A 16061-nucleotide genomic window follows, 5' to 3' on the forward strand; every position below is an offset into this window, starting at 1 on the left:
GTTTCTAAAATCATTCCCCACTAAGGGGAAGCAACACTCCTCAGAAAAATGGCTGTGGATTCTGCAGCTGAGGCGTAAAAGGACAAGATGAGCCCAGAACACACTGTTACGCAAAAGAGTAAGGAAGTGCACAGGAATGAATGAATGAGTAAAAGAGTCAGCTCAAAAGAGCTCCTACAGGCCAAACATGGGACAGTTTGAGCACCAAAATAAGGACAGTAATATATTATAAATCACTGAAAAATTCATAGAATCCATGAGACCATAGCAATAATAAATAGATAAATTTAAAAAGAAAGAAATGAGGGAGAAGGGAGGGCTCCTGCTAAAAGTGGAATGCCAAGTGCCAACTGGTCAGTATGAAGGGAATGTTAGAGCTGGAAAATCATCACAGTAGAGTTTGCAACCATCACAGTAAAGACTGGTTCGGGCAAAAATCATTAATAGGTGTTAAATTTAGGATACAAATGTTGATGAGGAGTAAGATATTTACATAGTCTGAAAGTAGCAACAGAAAAAAAAAGCAACTGTACATTGGAGAAATCAGACACCACCTTCACTGGACAGTCAAAAATAATGCCACAAATGAGAGGCAGGTAACACTGTGTGTCCAAATTGATACTCTGAGCACAAATTGCCTTAGATAGCATTAATATAACCTGAATCTAATCATGAAGACCTGGCATTTGAGAGTTATTATCTTGCGTTCCTGACTATTCATCCCCTTTTAGGGTTTCTGATACAGGGCTATCTCATGCTAGTTCTTTATTGCCAACATTAAATTTATTTGCTTATTGTTGGAGAAGAATAAAATGATTTCATCCTTCTCTGATGGTACATCCAGTACTAGCTGATAAAGGTAAGGAAGAGATGAAGAGGTCTGTTGACAGGAGAAATAACATCAATGTTCTACTTATTTAATAGTAAGACCTCTGAAAACCTCGATTTTAGAAAATAGTAGAAATGGCCAAAGATCTGGAAGTGACAAGTCCTCTGAGCCAAACAAAAGCTGTAACCACAAACCTAAACACCACCCCTGCCCCCGACCCCACCAGAGTGGAGTCCCTTTTAGATACAGAACGAACAGAACTCACTTTTATATAAAAGTCTACAAGAGATTGCCTAAAGGATGTTGGTTTTTCATAGTAAGAGGCCAGCAGCTACTGCTGATCTCTTAGTGATAGAGCACAAGATCTATAGGAAGAAGAGCTCATGAAGAAGATGAAAGGCTGGTAAAGGAGGCTGGAAAGGGCCGGGGTACTGTGAAAGCTAAAAGATTGAAGCATCTTCAAAAAGTGGGGTCCTCTGGGCTGTCATCACCCACAGAGAACTCAAGGGACACGAAGACTGGGCAAAGGTCAGAGTCTGCCAGAAGTTACAATGGTGCCAGACAAGCCTCTTAGCTGTTCACACCTGGGAAGTTACTTAACCTCTCTCCAGGTAATCTCACCTGTATGGTGGTAACTAGAATACTTACTTCACAGGCTTGGGGGAGTGTGATACTTTCTTGTGAGTTGAAGAGAAATACTGGCTGATAAGGTGTGTGCGTCCAGACAGAAGTAGCAAATTAGTTCAATAATGCATGATATATGCCAACAGCATGGGGCCCACACTCCTCAACACGCCATTTTCTGGGTGAGTACTTGTTTTCTAGAAATAAAATCCACATACTAGGTTGCCAACTTGTCACCGTGTTTCATTATTTTTTGCTCCTTATACATATACATCTACAGATTCTTTAGTATGCTTTATTGTACTATGTTTAAAATGCTTCGGAATAACTCTTAAAACTTACAGAATGAGAGAAACAGACACCGACCTCTCCTAAACTCATCTCCTCCCTCCCCACCCCCGATTCCCAGGGTCCCCAAAGGAAAAACTGTTACTCTCCTATTATCAAACAGAACACAGTTAGAGAATACACTCTGCTTTCCTCCACCTCACAGCCTTTACAGTACTGTAGTTAAACCGTATCTATCAGGATTGATCCATGATGAGAAGAGATCCATCTGACCACTGCGGGTTAGAACAAATTGCAAGGGCACTTCTGGTTTTGCTCCAACGTGTAAAAAGCCTGGAAGTCGTCACTCCCTTACTTACAACAGGAAACAAGCTAAACAAACTGAAAAATAACTCTTAGATTCATCAGAGAATTAAGTTCACAGACGGATGTGGAAAATCAGAGTTTACCAGGAACAGAGACTGATGCTGGAGCCATGGCTGCCAGGAACCCAAATGGTAACTGAGGATTTGCCGGAGGCTCAGTGTGGACCAGCTTGAGAGTTAAAAACAACAGGCAGCTCACATTTTCATGAGTTTTATCTGCAGGAGGCATCCTTGCCACCAGGTTTTTATTGTTAGGAATGGAGAAAATTCCTCTGGGGCTTCTGGCAGGGGGAGGGAGAAAATGACCGTTTTGAAAAATCTGCCCAGAGTTGTTCTGTTCTTGTTCTGTTCTGTGTAAGGAAGGCTAGCCCTCCAGGGAAACACTTTTCCTCAGCTTTATCTGATCTGGGGAAGGACAACTAGGTACCTGCAGCCCCTCTAGCCTTCCTGTCTCAATTAAGGGGAGGGGAAAAAAGGCTAAGAAACTCTTCCGAAGGTCACATCCCAGATACTGTGGCCCACTGTAAAAACCAAAAATACCCAACAAAACAAAACAAAACAATGGAGATTTAAACGTGAGATTATAGAATGGTCCCCCTCTCCAATATTTTACCACCACATCACCCATCAACAGGACTCTGGGATAATAACAGTGGATTACAACTGACACTCCATTTAGAAGGATTTTCAAAAGAAACCCAAAGACAACAGGGGAGACAAAGACAATGGAGAAAGGATAGTCCTTTCAACAAAGGATGCTAAACAACTAGACACCCACTTGCAATGAATCTAGACACTGACCTTATACTTTTCACAAAAAGCAACTCAAAATGGAGCATACACCTAAATGTAAAATGCAAAACTATAAAACTTTTAGAAGATAACACCAGAGAAAATACACGACTTTGGTTTAGCAATGAGTTTTTAGATATAATGCCAAAAGCATGATCCATGAAATAAAAAAACTGGTTAAGTTGGACTTCGTTAAAATTACAAACTTATGCTCTACAAAAAACACTGTTAATAGAATGAAAAGACAAGCCACAGATTGGGAGAAAATATTTGCAACACACATATCTGATAAAGGAAGGACTTGTATCCAAAATACATGTAAAAAATATATAAAGACTGCTTAAAGCTCAACCATAAGAAAACAAACTCAGTTAAAATGTAAGATATACAGATGGCCAATAAGCATATGAAAAGATGATCCATATCATATGATTAGGAAACTGCAAATTAAAACAACAAGATACCACCATACACCTATCAGAATGGCTATAATCCAGAAATCTGACAACACCAAATGCTGAAGTGGAGCAAGAGGAACGGGTGGGAATGCAAAATGGTACAGTCACTTCTCAAGATAGTCTGGCAATTTCTTACAAAGGTAAACAGTCTTATTTGATCTAGCAATTGTGCTCCTAGGTGTTTACCCAAATGACTAGAAATATTATACCTATGGAAAAACCTGTACAGTATATGAATGCCTATAGCAGCTTTATTTATATTGCCAAACCCTGGAAACAACCCAGATGAGTGGATAAACAAACTGGTACATCTGTACAACTGAATATTATTCAGGGATTAAAAAGAAACCAGCTATTAAACCATAAAAAGACATGAAGGGAGTTTAAATGTATGTCGTTTAGTGAAAGAAGTCAGTCTGAAAAGGCTGCATAGTACACAATTCCAACTAAATGACATTCTGGAGAAGGCAAAACTACAAAAACAGTAAAAAGATCGGTGACTGCCAAGGACTGGTGGGGGGGTGGCTGTTTATACATTTGTCAACCTCATAGAACCCCAATATAACCTATGATCTTTAGTTAATAGTAATGTACCAATACTGGTTCATCATTTGTAACAAATGCACCACACCAATGCAAGATGTTAAAAACAGGGGAAATAGTGAGTGGAGGAGAGAGTGTGTGTGAGAACTGTGTGAGATCTATTCAATTTTGTATAAACCTAAAACTGCCCTAAAAACTAAAGTCTATTAATTAAAAATAAATTCACAGCAGTCATCTGGAACCTGCAGTGATTAGGAACCAGCACCCTGCTTGGAGGAACACACACGTAGTGTCTGAATGTTTCTGGCAGTTACACACGGAAGAGAACTTGATCTTCTGATTCCGTTACCTTTGTGCCCCCCAAGTGCCTGCCTGGAACACACCGGCCTTAAAAGTCTGGTTGTTAATGAATATACTGAACAAACAAATGAAAGGGTGACTGCAGTGAAGCATGGAAGTTCAGTGATAGCAGGAGAAGAAAACCAGCAAAAGCTGGACCTATCAGAAAGTGGCATCTGTAGTGTTTGATTTTATTGGTATAAATATATTGATTACAGAAATGCCTACAGGAAAAGTGACTTTTGCGGAACCCAAATGCCTGGTCCCTAACGTGTGAGCGCTGGGCATCCATCTGCAGCCACAGCAGAGCCAGCTGGCTCCAGGTGGGGCTGTTTCCATCCTCAGGGCTCCAGGAGCAAGTTCCTGTCATCTTTTGTTTCCTATCACCAAGATTTAGTAACACTGAGGTCCAGTCTCAGAGGCTTCTGAGTCACAAACAAGATAATTTAAAAAAAAAAAAAAAAACAAGAGACGTATTTGTTTATAAAATTTTCATTTTGCCAAGCAAGAAGCTACAATCCCAGACTCTGTGGGTTCAGTGCTGGACACCTGGCAACCCGAGTTGTGAGGATTAAGTGCCTAACAAGTGGAATGTGCTAAGAGCAAGACACACACTAGACACTCAGTGTTTGATTCCTCCCAGCTTCCTGATAAAAAGTGGGAGAGGAAGGGAGAGACGAGGGAGAAGGGAGGAAGCTGGTATAAACTACTTATTTTGGAAGTTTGGCAATAGACGAAAAGTGAATTTAGAAGGTAGCTAGAAAAAGAAACATTAAAACATTTTTTTCTTTTTAAGAAACATTTTCTTTTTCTAAATAAGGTCTGCAGAAAGAAAAAATGGAAACTAATAAACCCCATATGACTGACACACTGAATTAAATTTAAGCTTATGTAAGAATGCTTTTTAAAATAAAATATTACTATTATCCTAACAACAGGACTTAAATCTCAATGGGAATTATCACTAGAAAACCTTCTGGATATTTTAAAATCAAGTCTTTTCAGTTAGGTATAAAGCAAATGCAATCCCACAATATCAGAGATCTAGTCTTCTCAATACCTAAGGTAATACCTAGTAGAGATGTCCCCTCAGAAAATTATAACCAAGTATTATGTCAAGGAGGGTGGAGATTCAGGGCTCAGGTGATAATTCTGTCATTAGATTGATTCAGGAAGCAAACTGAATGTTTATTATCCACTTCATTTTTGATTAGCAATTAAACTAATTTAGCCTACCTGCTACACATAAGTGCTGTCAAGTTAAACAAAGTACAGGATTTGCAATGAAAATATTTCCCAAGTTGGATTTTAATGTACTACTCTTCTTTTACCTAAAAGAACAATGTGAATTTGTTCAAGTGTATCAATTATATCACACAAATAATTTATCAATTTTGCATCCATATACAGATTATAAGCAGTTGTCTTCTTTACATTGAATGTAAAATACAGCATTAGAAGTTTTCCATAAGTTATTACACCAAGTGAGGTAAATTAACATTAATTATTTATTCTCCTTTTTCATCGATTAGTAGATTAAGGTTAAAATACAACCATTTTGATGCCAACAAAAATGAGAGCAGGTGTGCATTATCAATAATGAATGAAGCTGACAACCAGTTAGTCTTAGGAACCACTAATTGACTGCAGGCATTTTCATTGAAGCTTGAAAAATGCTACATCTGAAAAAATTTTAGGTTCTTTAAAATTATTAAAACAGGACCCCCAAAAACAAAGATGAGGACAATACACAGGTAGAGGAGGCACCAAGAGACAGTTTCCATCCAGTATTACTGAGTAAAACCATCTTAAATTTTTAAGTGAAGAAATTTTTCAAAAGACTATGGTTTTTTATTGTTTTCTTTTAAGGCAACCAGTTCTAATTAGGCAAGTTTAAAAACACAAAATAAAACTGGGCTACTGCTCCCAACTTTTGGATGGAAAGACATTAATCTAAAACCATACTCCCCAAGTGGATGTTGGTCAGTCCTATTATGACGTGAATTTAAGGGAGATTCCACAAAATCCAGAATCTATTTTATTATATCTCTTACTCCAAAGGGACAACTGAGCAAACAGGATAACTTGGTGCTTTCACAGTTCAAAAGTATTCCTCACCTTCTTCTACTTCAGACGGCAAGATGACAACTGTATGATCCTCATGGACAGCTTACAGGTGTCAAGTCCTTCCCTTGTGCCAAGCACGGTGCTAGCTGCCTTACAGAAATGGCCTCATTTAGTCCTCACAGCCCAAGAAGAAGTAGCTCTATTACCTCATGGTACAGAAGGGGAAGCTGAGACTTTGAGAGGTTAGATGATTTTCCCCCAAATTACAAAAGTACTAAAGGTGGTGGGGCTGGAATTTGAACTCATGTCCGACCCTGAGCCTGTGCTCTCAACTACTTTGCATCCTCACTCAAATATGCAAAAGGAATTAGATTTTTCCTACCGGGTACCCTAGGACAGAATGATGCCCAGTAATGTGTGAATTACAGGGACAGGCATGTGTACCCAACATCCACCAGAACACTTTAATTATTAGGGCTGTTTTAAAATGGAACAGGCTACCTCTGGGGGGGCAGTATCACAGAGGCACGGACGCACTGGGTGAGGGCCGGCCTGGTTGCTTGAAGCCATTTCAGCTCAATGTTTGGTTTGTGCAGGAAGTAAAACCAAAGTAGAGGACTGAATCCCCAAGGCAGCCCATGACAATCAGCCTCCCCACACCTGTCACAGCCCAAACACACCACACACACAGGCCCTAACTCCAAGTCAAACAGAGCGGTCGATGGCCACCTTGCCTGATGCACCTAAACTTTTGAAACAAACTAAAAAAATGCTTTAGGAAAGGAACTAGGGAGGCATAAAAAGATGATGATCCACTGCAAACGGCAGGGAACCCCACAGCCTGCAGTACAGCTACACTGGGGAAGAACGCTCAGAAAAGGGCTGGGCTGCCAGCCCGACTGGCACGTTACTGTGGCTGTGAGGCTTTATGTGGGGTGGGGAGGGCTGGTCCCTGCATCCCTGGTTCATCTGTATGATGGACATGTAAACAAACAGCCCCCGATACGACCTGGCAAGAATCAAATGAGAAGACAGAGGTGAAGCATCTGACTCGCTGTGATGCTTATAACTGTTGGTTTCCTTGCGACTGAGGGAAGCCACAGGGCACATTGCGAGAGCGAAAGAGGGCCCGTCTTGCCCACAGGGATAAAAAGCTACTCGTTCAATGAACTCTGGACCTACGTTTCCAGCTGCTGCCTCAACATTTCCACTTGGTCTAACAGGCATCCCAAACCTAAGACATCTATGAACAAACCCTGACCCCTCATCCACCACACCCTCTCACAGCTGGCGGCCAGTGCACAGCAAGCCCACTGCCTCTCCCTTCAATCCTAGGCCGACCCAGCGTTCTAGCTCACCTGCACTGGGACAACAGCCTCCCAGCCCGTGTCCCTGCTCCCACCCTTCTACAGCCTATTCTTTGAGCAGAGCCAGGAAGAACCTTGCCACTCCGGAGTCCAAAGCCTTCAGAGGCCCCTCACCCTCACCTCAGGTCAAAAGGCAACGTTCTTACCATGACCCACAAGCCCCACAGGGCCTGGTCCCACCCGCGCAGCCCACCTCCAGCCCTCATCCCCTCCCTCCCCCCATCCTGAACTGCACCTCAACTGACCGGCTTCCCAACTGGGACCCAAGCTCACCAGGCCTCAGGAACGCTGCACTTGCCGGCCTCCACGGAACGGTCTCCTGGGACCGCTCTCCCTCCTGACTGCATGTCCCTGACGCCCCTCCCAAACCAGCTGCGCTCACCCCTTTCCTCCATCAGTGGCCCTTCGCCTCATTACTGCCCGGCAAATTAGACCTGTTTACCACCCACTAGAACGCAAGTTCCCAAGAGCAGGGACTTGTACGTATTGATTTATCCCTAAGTGATCAGAACAATGCCTAGCAGAGATGCTCACTGAATTGAGCATACTGTTATTTAAATGAGGAAAGAAAAACTACTGTAATCCCTTGATTACTGAATATTTGCTTTTATGTGCTTTTCAGAAAACCATAGAAGGACTTTTTTGTTTAGTTAAAGGACAATTTTTCACAAGAGCAAAGAACAAACCCTGTAGTCATCCCACTACCACAATGCTCACCCTCCTCCCCAGCACTGGGACTCCATCTCCGTGCCAACAGAGGAAAATTTAAAGAAGTGAAATGTAGGCAGCCATCAAAATGATGAGTAAATGGATTACTTATGAATTCAAAGAAATATGTGTGGAATGTTAAGTTAAAAAAGCAGTGCCCCCTCAATGTTCATAGCAGCACTCTTTACAATAGCCAAGACATGGAAACAACCTAAGTGTCCACTGACAGATGAATGGATAAAGAAGATGTGGTATATATCAATATATACAACGGAATATTACTCCACCATAAAAAAAAGGAATGAAACAATGCCATTTGCAGCAACACGGATGAACCTAGAGATTATCATACTAAGTGAAGTAAGTCAGACAAAGACAAATATCATACGATATCACCTATATGTAGAATCTAAAACAATGATACAAATGAATTTAGTTAAAAAACAGAAATAAGACTACAGACATAGAAAACAAATTTATGGTTACCAAAGGGGAAAGCAGGGAGAGGGATAAACTAGTAGTCTAGGATTAGCAGATACAAACTACTATATATAAAATATAGGTACTACTGTATATAGCACACCGAACTACATTCAATATCTTGTAATAAACTATAATGGAAAAGAATCTGAAAAAGAATATATATATATATATATATGACTGAATCACTTTGCTGTACACCACAAAGTCATGCAACATTATAAATCAATTATACTTTGATTAAAAAAAAAAAGCAGTGCCCAAGATAGTTTATATAGCCACGGGTTTTAATTATTTTAAAACAGACATTTTAAAATAATAAGGCAAGAAACTGTTTCTTAGGTTCATTTTTCAGTAAAAGCATTAATTTTTTAAAAGCTTGAAGTGTATTTTAATACTCATTATAAAACAAGTTCTAAACTTCCTAGAGGATTCATAAGTTGTTTTAAAATATTAATATGACGTGCAAAGTTGGGCAGGATTGAGTAGAGAATAAAAGTGAGATATTAAAACCTTTAATCATATATATATGAAGAGAAAAAAGAAACCTTAGTATGTCACAAGTTTCTACTGTTATAAAATGGAAGCTGCTATCAGCTATGGCTTTGAGTTATAAATACCCGAGACATATACACATATTAGCTTCACTGCACTCAAGAGTTACAGGAATAGACTTATTCTGGACACTAAGAGTCCAGTTTTTAGTTGTAAAGAGCATGTCATTTAATTTGCCTTTTTAGTCATCTCATAATTTTTATCTTTGAACTCATGCCCCTAAAATATTAGTCAGCTTTTAATAATGCAAAACCTTTTAGTCCTAATAATATTCTTACTTCAGTTTGAAATGAGACACACAAACACAGAATCTGTAGCCTATCACTCAAAGTAATAAGGCTCCAATTCTAACCTACACTCACAATCCTCTCCATGAACCCTGAACCCCAGGCAAACTGAAATATCCCCCGTCCCCTCCACCTGCTCCCTCCACCAGAAACCAACCCCTTCCTACTCAGGATTACAGCATCCCCTGACTCAGTCTGTCTCTACCTCCTCCACCTGCATGTGGGTGTGATTGCCTCCTCCCATGAAGTCCGGTAGCCTTTGTACCTTTTACTCTTGCACTGGGTCCTGTATTAAAGCTATGTATGTATATATTTTCATAATCTCTCTTACTAAGCTGTAGATACCCTGAAGGTGGGGACCAAGCTTATTAATGCTGTAAATGACAGTCATGGTTTCAAGAAAGCCCAGAAAAACCTGATTCATAGAGTTAGAATGCAAAGAGCCCAACACCCTTATCTGATACACTCATTTAGTCCATCAACAAACATTTCTAAGCTCATCCTAGAGCTTACTTCTCACTGAAGGTTTCACTGAGCAGGGCAGTGGTGGCACATTTGTTGTAACTGCTGCCATCTCCCCCTCTGGAACCTCCCTAGAGCAGACACTGCTAAAGGACCATCAGGATACCTCCCCCAGCCTCAGAATCCTTCTCGAGACATTGCTGCAAGCACAGCAGTTCATAGCTCCTTTGCAGGTTTTACAGGAGGACTTGTCCCAAGGTCATTTTCTATACTGAACCAAATGCCGGCTTCCTGTCACTTCCTCTCACTGGATTTCAGGAACAATACACGAGTGACTCCACCCTTCTGTTGCACACCCTGTCTTCCAGATTTTAAAGACTACTTTTGTAATTTGTTCCCTGTGTAGAAATCCAACTTTTGTGGAGTCCTCTTTAAGGAGTACAAAATCACAAATTCAAAATTAAGTACAAGGTTTTAAAAGATGTCGTGAAACTGAGAGGCCTTAAAGCTTAAACTCGGAGTCTGTGGGAAACCCTGCACTCACCATGGAATCAATCAACTGGAATTTAACCCCCAGTTTCACTCCTAACTACTTGTGTGAAGTTAGGCAAGTTATTCAACCTAAGTTTTCGTTTCCTTGTTTATAAAATGGGAATGACATCTCCTTCCTCAGAGGACTTCTGTGAGAATTACATGAGGCTCTTGAATTTCCATTAACGCCAACAAAATTCATTAAAGTTTTTTTATATTGAAGTATAATTAACATATCATATTGTATTAGTTTCAGGTGTACAAAATGATACAATGTTTGTATACACTGCAAAACAATCACCACAAGAAGTTATTACCACCTGTTACTATACGTTACCAAAACATTTTGTGTGTGTGTGAGATGAGAATTTTTAAGTTATACTCTCTTGGCAACTTTCAAATATGCACTAGCATATTATCGACTATAGTCATCATGCTGTACGTTACATCCCAATGACTTATTTTACAACTGGAAGTGTGCACCTCAAAATTCATTTACTGTGTAACTCATTCACTGTGTAATTCATTCTGAGTCGGGCGGGGCCAACTAAAACCCTTCACAGCGGCTGGGAAGTGTGTGCCACTAGCCTCTTGAATCATTACAGTGTCTACTATATTGTTTTTAGCATGAATTAATTAGGATATCCCATATATTGGGGACTTCTCAGAGTGGCATACTTATTTTTGGGGGTTTTTTGGTGGTAGAATACACATAACCTAAATTGACCAATAGTGACATTTAGGACATTCACAATGTTGTACAACCATCCACACTATCCAGTTCATTTCACTACCTGAAAAGGAAACCCTGTACCCATCAAGTAGTTATTCCCCATTCTCCCCTCTCCCCAGCCCCCGGCAATCACCAATCTGCTTTTTGTCTCTTACGAATTTGCTCTAGAACTTTTGTATGAATGGAATCTTACAATACGTGGCCTTTTAATCTGGCTTCTGTCACTTGGCATGTTTTCAAGGTTCATCCATGTTGTAGCATGTGTCAGTACTTCATTCTTTATGACTGAATAACACCCTACGGTATGGATATACTATATTTTGTTTATCAATTCATCAGCTGCTGGACATTTGGGTTGTCTCCACCCTGTGCCTGCTGGGAATAATGCTAAGATTTTGTATGAGCGTATGTTTCATTTCTCTTGAGGAGACATCGAAGGAATGGAATCGCCGGGTCATAAGGTAAACTCTGTATTTTGAGGAACTGACAGACTCTTCCAATGCAGCTGCTCCATTTTACATTCCCACCAGCAATGCACAAGGGTTCCCATTTCTCTACATCTCTGCCAACACATACTATTGTCTCTTTGATTACAGCTGCTGTGGGGTGTGAAGTGGTATCTCATGTGGTTATGATGTGCAAATCCCTAATGGCTAATGGTGTTGACCATCTTTTCATGTGCTCCTCTGTCATCCTTACTTTTTTTTTTCCCTTCAATTGAGGGATAGCTGATTTACACTGGCATCCTTACTTTTAATAATTTTAAGGCATCCAGACCAGGAAAGAGTACCTAAGGAAGTGCATTTACTTCCAAGTGGCTGAAGACCAAAAACATTCAGAACCCCACGTGCGCTAACAAGGAATCTACCACGTCCCCCCCCCCCCCCGCCAAGGCTGTCACTCTCCTCCGCAGCATGCCCATGTGCTTAGGAACATGTGGCCGGCAGGGTCAAGGCAGGCCTCACCCGCACCACGATTCTAACTACACCTGTCTCCACCATGTCCCTCTCCCTTTAACTTCGTTGTCCTCCCCCCTCAACCTACTGCAGGGGCCATACCCTTTGCTGTGTCTGGTGCTTCTGACCAGAGCCACTCTTTCTTGCTGTGAAGTCCCTTCCCCTATTTGTGTGTTAGAACTTTGTGTTTTTGTTTGACTCCTGATTTCAAGCCCAGCATAGTGCCATGAATAGAGTAAGACACCCGCGGGCATTTGTGAGAGGATGCGGTGGCTCTCGTGACTGATGTGAATGACGAAAGAAGCGGTCACGAGGCAGAGCCCTCAGGCCCCTGCCTCGTGGAGACCTGGACAGTTGCTGCGGCCCCCTGACCGCTGTTCTTTGGCCACAGCTGAGAGCCTGAGAATAAGGAGTCCTAACCTCTCCCCATCCGGAGTTGACAGGACACATGATATCCTTTGAGGAGAAAAAGACCAATTTAAATAATTGTGAAAACTGGGTTTAAACAAGATAATTTTCCCTTCACACACTTTAAAATTCAAAGATTTAAGAGAACGGGCAAGTATCATAAAGTGCATTGAAAAATAGGTAATGACATTCAGACCGACATTCAGGATGTGCCCATCATGCCGTCAGGAAGCATTAAATGTTAAAATGACTCATCTTGATTTGACATCTTAGCTTTTATACCTGTAGTTTTTACTAATTATAATACATCATCTGCACATATGGTTACTTCAAAGCTGGAAGAAGGAATGCTTTTCTTATAATAACTTCTGTAGGGAGGTACAATTTACAACACAGAACATCCTCTCAGTTTTAGAAATTTATATATACGTATACCAATATGCCTAGATGATATATGGACTTATATGGTATGTGCTTATATAGATGTTATAAATTATACATTTATAAATTATAAGCCTATCTTTCTCTACAGTTAGATCTTTTTTTGCTCCCAACGAGGTGCCACCTGAAAACTGAAATGGCAAGTCATTTGCAAAGTTGGAATAAATGGTCATGTAATAAATGCTCCTAATACAAAATACAAACTCTTGATTATATCTGATAAAAACACAAAATACAGAATCATACTCACATGATGAATCAGTTTCAGACTATATGATGGTTCACTATTTAACACAACCTTTTATCTGCTGAACTATAATGGACAGGACAATCTGACTGCCATAAAATAAATCACATCAGAAAAAGCCCATCTTTTCGACATGTAGAAAATTAAATCAGCGTAACAGGCCACACAGCTGGCAGACTACCTGAGCTCAAATTAACCAGCCGTTAACCAGCTGGGTGACTTTGGCAAGTTATTTAACTCTCTTTGAACCCCAGTTTCCTCATCTGTAAAATGAAAATAATAATAATAATAGTACCCACACTTCAGAGAGCTATCACGATGAGTACAGGAGTTAATATGCATACGTCAGGTACAATGCTAACCAAATAAAATAAATTCCCTACTAACTGTTTCCTATATTTGCGGAAAGGATTTTAATCTCTTTAAAGTGAGCCTCGGGCTTCCCTGGTGGCGCAGTGGTTGAGAGTCCGCCTGCCGATGCAGGGGACACGGGTTTGTGCCCCGGTCAGGGAAGATCCCACATGCCGCGGAGCGGCTGGGCCCGTGAGCCATGGCCGCTGAGCCTGCGCGTCCGGAGCCTGTGCTCCGCAACAGCAGAGGCCACAACAGTGAGAGGCCTGCGTACCGCAAAAAAAAAAAAAAAAAAAAAAAAAAAAAAGTGAGCCTCACCTGCAACTAAAAGATAAATGGTTTTGGTCAACAACAATTGCTTTGACTCAACTTAGCTCTCTCATTGACTCTGGCATGAATTCTTTTATTTTATCTAGACCTTAGGAATCTATTTATGATATTTCTCTGAATGAATAACATTTAAAAAAATTTTCACGTATTGTTTTCTGCTCTTTTTTTTTTTTTTTGCGGTACGCAGGCGTCTCTCTGTTGCGGCCTCTCCCGTTGCGGAGCACAGGCTCCGGACACGCAGGCTCAGCAGCCACGGCTCACGGGCCCAGCCGCTCCGCGGCATGCGGGATCCTCCCGGACCGGGGCACGAACCCGTGTCCCCTGCATCGGCAGGTGGACTCTCAACCACTGCGCCACCAGGGAAGTCCCTTCTGCTCTTATTCTTAAGACCCAAGACTGTCAGGTTGGATTTTGAGTGTCAACAAGACAAAACTGTAATAAATATATATTGTTTAATTGCATGACCAATGAACACTCTATCAATAACAAAAGAAAACCTATGATTTTCTAGGTTCCCTGATGGTGAGGAGATAAAATCTTCTGTTTTGTGATCAATTTAAGAAACTGGCCCAAACAATTTAACAGATGATTCAAAATAATGTGGGCTTCCCTGGTGGTGCAGTGGTTAGGAATCCACCTGCCAATGCAGGGGGCACGGGTTCAAGCCCTGGTCCGAGAAGATCCTACATGCCACGGAGCAGTTAAGCCCGTGTGCCACAATTACTGAGCCTGTGCTCTAGAGCCTGCATGCAATAACTACTGAGCCCACGTGCGGCAACTACTGAAGCCCGCGCACCTAGAGCCCGTGCTCTGCAACAGGAGAAGCCACCACAACGAGAAGCCGACGCACCACAAGGAAGAGTAGCCCCCGCTCAATGCAACTAAAGAAAGCCTGGGCACCACAACAAAGACCCAATGCAGCCATACATACATGCATACATACATACATACATAAATAATGTAATAGCTGGCTGAATTGGAACATAATAACACAGTCTAAATTTATGTAATGCTGAGGTCCTTATACCTCACAGGAAATTTGTCAACTCCCTGAAGAAAGTCCCCTGTTATTCCTTGAGAAATAAGTGAGAACAAGCTTTATTTTTCTATGGTTTAAAGATGAAAAAACTGGTTCAAAGTTTCTTTTGAATATTTTGCCAAAATATTTTCCCCTGACCATTTCTGTTTTCCCTTTCCACCATTTCCATATTTCCTAAGTCTTAAAAAATAAACGTCATTTGATTTAGGGACAAAACTGGAAGCTTTAGACAAATTTCAGTTTCCTCTTTTAAATGAGCACTGTTCCTTGAGTTGAACTGTGTATCTGCGATAAGGATTTATGTGCACAGCTACAGGTACACACCCTGACGACCTGAGTCACATGAATTATTATTCATATGACTTACTATTTAACAAACACAGTGGATTAAAATATTTTACCTGCCAAATCCTGACTACAGAGCTCTGGTCTTTGGCTTTGCATTTGTCTGTTCGTTTGTTTCTCCCAACAGGGCAAGGCGGTGTCGCCCCAGAGCTGCTTACATGCTGTGGTTATTGGGATCATGCTGTTAATGTGTGTTAAACCCAAGCACTTAGTAACAGACTACAGGAATGACCCTGGAAAGTATAGTCTTAATTAAACCCAAGCACTTAGATCGCAGATGGTAAGGAGCTGCTTTTTCTTTGGAGAAAAGGATATCAAATCCCTCACACGATGGCTCCGTCCTGAGTGGCTTAAGCAACTGGATGACCCTAAAGGCCTTCTGCTGTCAAGTAAGGGCCTGCAAGGGGCCGGGTTGTAAACAGTTCAGGTCTCCTCTGTTGCAACCGCTTAGCTCTGCCAGTGTAGCTGCAGACAACACATGAACAAGTGGGCACGGCCGTGGCCCAATAAAATTTT

General features: G+C 41.2%; 1 protein-coding gene and 1 pseudogene across 6 annotated transcripts in view; both read right to left on the reverse strand.

The window, feature by feature from the left end:
• Window positions 1–16061, reverse strand: part of BAIAP2L1 (BAR/IMD domain containing adaptor protein 2 like 1) — a 107315-nt gene that overhangs the window by 37808 nt on the left and 53446 nt on the right. The gene's annotated exons all lie outside the window — the stretch shown is intronic.
• Window positions 15688–15795, reverse strand: LOC115846886 (small nucleolar RNA U3; annotated as a pseudogene).

This window comes from Globicephala melas, chromosome 15, assembly GCF_963455315.2.
Source record: "Globicephala melas chromosome 15, mGloMel1.2, whole genome shotgun sequence".
Lineage (NCBI taxonomy): Eukaryota > Metazoa > Chordata > Mammalia > Artiodactyla > Delphinidae > Globicephala > Globicephala melas.